General features: G+C 34.5%; 1 long non-coding RNA gene across 1 annotated transcript; it reads right to left on the reverse strand.

Annotated features, from left to right (window-relative positions):
* Positions 1-288: 288 nt before the first annotated feature.
* Positions 289-950, reverse strand: LOC147398649 (uncharacterized). Its single transcript, XR_015179767.1, has 2 exons — positions 785-950; positions 289-499 (listed from the first exon to the last, which is right to left on the reverse strand). It is a non-coding gene; the product is annotated as an uncharacterized LOC147398649 (long non-coding RNA).
* Positions 951-6,670: the final 5,720 nt, after the last annotated feature.

Genomic DNA, 6,670 nt, shown 5'->3' on the forward strand with positions numbered 1-6,670 from the left:
TTCGGGTTATGTCCTCTTTTTGGGTTCGGGTAACGGGTTTCGAATAAAAATTTACATCCCTAGATGCTGATTGGGATTTCCCCATCCATTACTACTTTAAAAGGAGAGCTTCTATTCCCACACCAACTTTGGCTACCGCCACCTCAATATGATTATTTGATGATTTACCTATGGATTGGTGTGGCAATAGAAAAACCATGTTCCCTTTATTAGTGCGAGACCCACTTAAAATATATATTAAACAAAAAAAAAAAAAAAAGCAAACATAGCAACATAGACAGATCAAGATCATGGAAGAGAAAACTCAACTTTATTATTATTGATTTTATTATATAGATGGATGAAATTCAGACAAATATATTGATTTCTTAATCATGATGATTATCAATAGGTACATCATGACCAATCATTGCCTCCACTGCTGTATTGATTTTGCAACAAAAACATTGTGTTTGCCCTTGTTTTCTAATACACATACAACGTTTACATCCCTTGCAAGCTGCACAATTAGAAAAAATAAAATAAAAATTAAGATTAAAAACTTAATAATAATGATTAGTTGTGCTGGAGTGACCTCAAGTTTGTCCCTCATATCGCACATCCTGAAGTGAAAGTGTGTAGGAACCATAGATTTTTTAACTTGTATCTCAGTGAAAAGCATCTATAGTTTGACAACTTTCACATCAGGATGTATGATTGGAGGTACAATCTTAAGGTCGCTTCAGCATTATTCAATAATAATCTCATACAACTTTAATAAGGAAAATAAAATAAAAAAACATACTATATGGACATGTTTTGTCTTGTTCAGGAAGGCTAGTCGTACCACCACGAACAGTATCCGACGACAACATCATCAAAATCATAAAGAAAACCAAGCTAGCAACAACCTTCATCTTTCTCTATTTTTCTTTCCTAAAGCAAGTAATTAAGAGTTAAAAGAAGGGAGAACAGTTTTGTGTGATTTGTTTCAATTGCTCTACATTGAAATATATAGTAGAAATTAGAAGTGAGTACGAATTTGTTGTTAAGAAATTTTTGTGCTAAGCTGATGGACAAATGGAACGACGCCATGTGTATTGAAAAAAGCAAGCGTAATTGGTTGTATTATTTTTAATACAAGTGGTGTCATTCCATTTGTCCATAAGCTTAGCACCGAAATTTCTTAACAGCAAATTTGTATTATACCAACCATAGTGAATTTATGAAGATTTGGCCTAGATATGGAAGGCAAATCTACCAAAAATGAAAAATTATATTTGATTAATGGTAAGGTAAAATGTAAATGCATTTATTACGCTTTTAATGAAGAGAGATTTATTGGGTAGACCTATCAGTCACAATTTTATTACAAATTTAAACTCCCAAATTTAGAACTAAAATTCAACGGTGAAAATTAACTTTTTTTTTTTGAAGTTCTTAGAATGTTGCCCTATATAACCCAGTGTCATAAGATTATATTTCTGGATGCCAAAAATTGATGTGATTAGAGTCTATTCCAAGGTATGTTAAGCAACAAATTAATCGCAATAATTTGAATTTTTTGACGTGGATCACGACTCCAAGGTTTGCTAGGCAACAAACTTCATAAAGTAAGGTTCCCTTAGAGTTGTCAGAACTCCAAGGGAGATTTTGTAATTAAAATGCAACAGCTAGGTTTGCATTTTGTCAATAACTCTCTCTTTGATAAGTGCATTTATTATGTTGGCATTGATTGCCAAAATATTTATTAAAAATAAGGAATTTAAATTCAAAAATTAAATGCCATTAGCATTTATTATATAAAATACCAATATACCCTTGTCTTTTCACTAAAAGACAAAAAGGGCATGGGTATTATTAGTAATGGATGTTAGTATTATCAACTACATTTTTTTTCCAATAGTACTCATGCCCATTTTGTCTTTTAGTAAAAAAAAGGTATATTACTCTTTTACATAATAAATACATTTATAATGCACTTACTAAAAAACCCACGTTCTTTTGAATCAAAGAACTTAAAGATTTTTTGGCAGTTATGTTTTGTAGGTTCAGACCAACTTGTTTTAGTAAATTCGATAGGTACCTATTGAACATTACAAAATAGGTTCGGTAGGGTACCTATCGAACATAACTTTTTCATGTGAATGAATTTGACTTGATTGAATGTGTTTATGAGAAGAAAAAAAAGTAAGATCAAAACTTAAAATTCTCATTGAAATCTTTTTAGATGCGAAGAAGAAGAAGAATAAATGGTTTGATACCTTTGGGTGGGTGAAATAAGCAATTTAGGTTCAAGTATATTAAATAGGTGTATGCAGATAGTTATTTTAAAGTTATGGTGGGTACCGCAAGAAAGAGAGTGAAATGAGCCATTTCAATGAGTGCAAATTGTCGTCCTCTAAATCTATGTTATCAAATTTCTTCTGAGTAGATGGAATAGTGCATTGGTAAGCACCAAACCAGTTCTTTGTATGATTAGTATTGAGTTTGTGGAATATTACGAACCATGTACTAAACAATTTGTTTTTTCCTTAGACCCCAGCAGTGATCATGTTGACAGAGAACCTAAACTATAGGTTAAGTCTAGAAAAGTGCTAGGATTTAAATAAGAATCACGTGGCAAGTTTTGGTAGGAGTTTAAAATACATCGCCTCCTAACCAAGCCACTTTCTACATGACACGTAGCCTAATGTGTTTAATCTCGAACCAAAATGCATGACATAAATACCTTATGTTGTTATAGGAACAGGACACCACTTTGGATCGTGACTCTTAAATAAACCTTAAAAATTCTTGCTCCCTATTGAGGATTGTTTTTTCTTGTCGAAAATTCCATGGGTTGAGGCTCTTCATTAATAGATGGTTAAAATGTTAGGGATTCCCAAGAAAAAAAAAACATCTTTATAAAAAATCGAGTACGAATTTGTTGTTAAGAAATTTATGTGCTAAGCTGATGAACCAATGGCATGACACGTGTATTGAAAAAAAAAAAAAAACAAGCGTGATTGGTTGTTGGAGAAAATTTTTCTGAATAGTGAAGAGTTTGGATTTTTAAGTGTTTTTTCAATACACGTGGCAACATTTTATTGGTTCATCAACTTAGCACAAAAAAAATTTGTACTAATCCTAGGAAGGTTCGTACTAATTTAAAGGAAATCTATGTTTTTAAACCAACTAAAAAAGTCCTCTTCTTGTCATTTTTTTTTTTTTAAAGATTGAAGGGGGGTTAGGTAGACCCCCAACCAGAACAGAAGGGATTACAATCTATCATAGTTGTGCTGGGAGGCATCCTTACAAATAATGTTCATAAGATAACTAGGGATATCCGTATGGGTGAGAATAACCCTACCAATAGAAGGGAGAAATGAAGCAAGGAAGTCTGCAACTCGGTTGCATTCTCTAAATGTGAACTTGAAGCCAATGCTTTGGAAGAGGCCGGCCTTGGTCTTAATTTCTTTCACTAACCTTTCTTCTTTCCAAGGAGTTATACATTTCCCTTTGATACAGGCAATGCCCACTTGGCAGTCAGGCCTGACCTCTAGGGCTTGAATGAGTTCCTCTCCAGCCATAATCATGGCCTCGAGGATTGCTTGCAATTCATGGAAGAGGATTGTCTTGCCTTGAGTCACCTCAGCCAGTGCTTTCACCACATTACCTCTGCTATCTCTGATGATGGCTCCATCACCACCCATATTGCCTCTGAAGGACCCATCTGTGTTTAGAATAAATGTGCCCTCCACAGGCTTGACCCATCTGCATTTCTCAGGGATCCTTAGCTCTTCGGTTTAAGCTCCAAGAGGCCATGAAGGCTCTAGATGACACACTGTCCTCCACCCAAGCATCTGAGCTTTGGATTCACATCCCTGACAATGAAGGTCTCTAGGAGGTCAAGAGGCTTGAAGATATTCTGGAACAACCTTCACAACAAAAATAGCATCTTTTAGCGACCCATTTTTAGTGGCGGCCAAAATAGGCGCCACTATAGAAAACAACCTGCGTGCCATAAATCGAAATTTCGCAAAAAAAAAACTTCTTTCTCCTGTATCAACAGATTTGTGAAAACCACTCACTCTCTCTCTCTGTATCAAGTTCTTCTTCACATTTTCTGTAGTTTTGAGAATCGAAATCACAGATTTCGTAGTTCTTTGAGGTTTTGAGAATCCAAATCATTGTCTCTCTCTCTCTCTCTCTCTCTCTCTCTCTCTCTCTGTATCAAGTTCCTCTTCACATTTTCCAGAGTTTTGAGAATTGAAATCTGCCCTTCACATCTCCTTTTCACATTCTCTGAAGTTTTGAGAATCGAAATCGTAGATTTCGTAGCTCTTTGAGGTTTAGAGAATCCAAATCGCAGAATGAGGTATGATTCTTATAATAAGATTTCTTCTATTTCTTTTCCCTGTCGAATTCGATAGATTTATGATCCAAATCGCAGAATGAGCTACGTTTGCTGTAGGACATTTGGGGGAGATTTTCAATAGAAGTTGCTTGAATTTGAGCTAAATTCCGTGGTTTTAGAGATCGAGATAAACAATATTACTCAATTAGTAGGTATAATTTTGAAACTTCAGATTCTGTGTAATTGATTTGAGATGTGGTAGATTTGAGAGTTTTTTGTTTTTTGATTAGTAGTTTCTATGTCTTTGTTGTTGGCATCAATGCAATCACTTCCCATCAGTGCAGTTATTTTAAATCATGTTGCACATATTATAATTCCTTTCTTCTTCTTTATAGATTGCTCTAGTTTTTACCTCACCAAAATTACCAGAATTCTTTGTAGGATTAAGTTTTAGTTTTATAATTAATCAAAATATGATGAATTCTTGATCCATTCATATTTCATTTTTGATGAAACATTTGAATAGCTGAAGCCAAGGATATGGTGAAGAACTTCACAAAATATAGATCTCTGCACCAATTATGATTAATAGTGCCATTTATGTATCCTCTTTTATGCTGCCATCCTTTTTCCATCTAATATCACTGCTTTCTTGAATGATATTTACAAGAAACTTGGATTTTCCACTTGAGGAGATGTTGGCATGCATGAATTATGTTAAAAGTGTTAATTACTAGATGAAATAGGACACATAATGGACCAAGCATGTATAGTTAAAATAGTGTGGTGTTTGACATGAGTTTGGCATCCCTTTTGAAGTTCTTTTTTCTTTTTCTTTTTTGATAGATATAAAATCTGTTAATCAGATTAAAGGAAATAAAGGAGGTTCTATGGATATGCCTTACGAAAAGCGAAAGCATAGAACAATACAAAAGTGTTGAAAGAAGAGTTGCTTTATTAAGTGACTTGATCTTGGACTTCATTTATTTGGGATGTGTGAAGCTCTTCAAGTACCCATTCATAACCAGAACTGTGGTTATTGGGTTATTCTCTCTAAAAGAAATTATGTTGTATATATGTTTGCATTCTTAAAAGTTTTTTATAAATGGGATTGCAATTAATCTTCATTGCTACCTATCCTGTCTTGCTTTACGGAATTTTGTAGACCCCATCTGTTCTAAGATGGGGAAAAACAAAAGAATCTGATTCAAATCTTCCTATATAGCATGTTAGACTAGTAAGGCTTCATATGCGGAGAATCGGGGCTTGAGAATCGTGATATGATTGATCTAACGTAGGCATTGCTCCAAATAGTGTAAGAGAATCCTGCAAATCATCAAGATTCAAGTCCATAAACCAGTCATTATCTTCATCTTTCGTAATTGTTGTTTTTGTACCAACTAGAGATTGAGGTACACCATGTTCGTCGAGCTCCCTAGGTGGATAAAAATCGATATGCGATTCTAAGTCTCTATTACTGTGTCACGCCCCGAAATCCCAACACGAATCCTTATGATTCATCAGTCAGAATCTCGAGGTGTGAGGTAATCAATCACACAACCTGATAGCATATTCACAAATAATAATACTTATGAAAAGAAAATATACGCCGCGGAATAAACATTTAACTAACGTCTATACGAGAGTCTAAAGTAAGCGGAAACAATCATCAAACACTGATATCATTCAAGTCATCAGTCTCATAATATATGGAATTACAAAAATTTCTAAGACTAAAATGTTTCTTATCTACAACCAAAAATCGCTAGGATCCTCTACTAGTCCTTAAAGACATGGCGACGGCAAGACATCAATCTGATCCACTTCGGGGACATCCTCAAAAGACTCCTTAAATAGCGGCTTCTCAAGAGCTGAATAATCTGAAAGGTGAAGGATAGGGTGAGTAACAAGGGAATGTTACTCAGCAGGATGAACGTTGTTCTAACAACGAGTCATACATGCATGAGTAATCATCAGAACAATTAAATGATGCAAGTTTTCATAATGTAATATACGATAAATGTCTAAGCATACTTAGTAAACAGTTATAATAACTTTAATCTATCATTTTCAATCATTTAAAGTAGCATATGCGTCTTTTAAATGAAAACATCTATCAATTATTACAAAATAAGGAAAAGATACATAATAAGAACATGACGGTGTAATCGATAAGAGAGCAGAGGAACACGCCGATATAACCGCCTTGGCTATGGCAATACGATATTCCAAACTTAACCTCCGATGTGGAATCCCATCGTTATAATCTGATTTTGTGGCCGGTCTAACATACCATGATTGGATGACCATTTATCCGGTTCAGACTGGCCGTTGACCAAGAACCCAATATTG

Source organism: Akebia trifoliata, chromosome 7, assembly GCF_017979445.1.
Source record: "Akebia trifoliata isolate Shusen 1 chromosome 7, ASM1797944v1, whole genome shotgun sequence".
In the NCBI taxonomy this organism is placed as follows: domain Eukaryota; kingdom Viridiplantae; phylum Streptophyta; class Magnoliopsida; order Ranunculales; family Lardizabalaceae; genus Akebia; species Akebia trifoliata.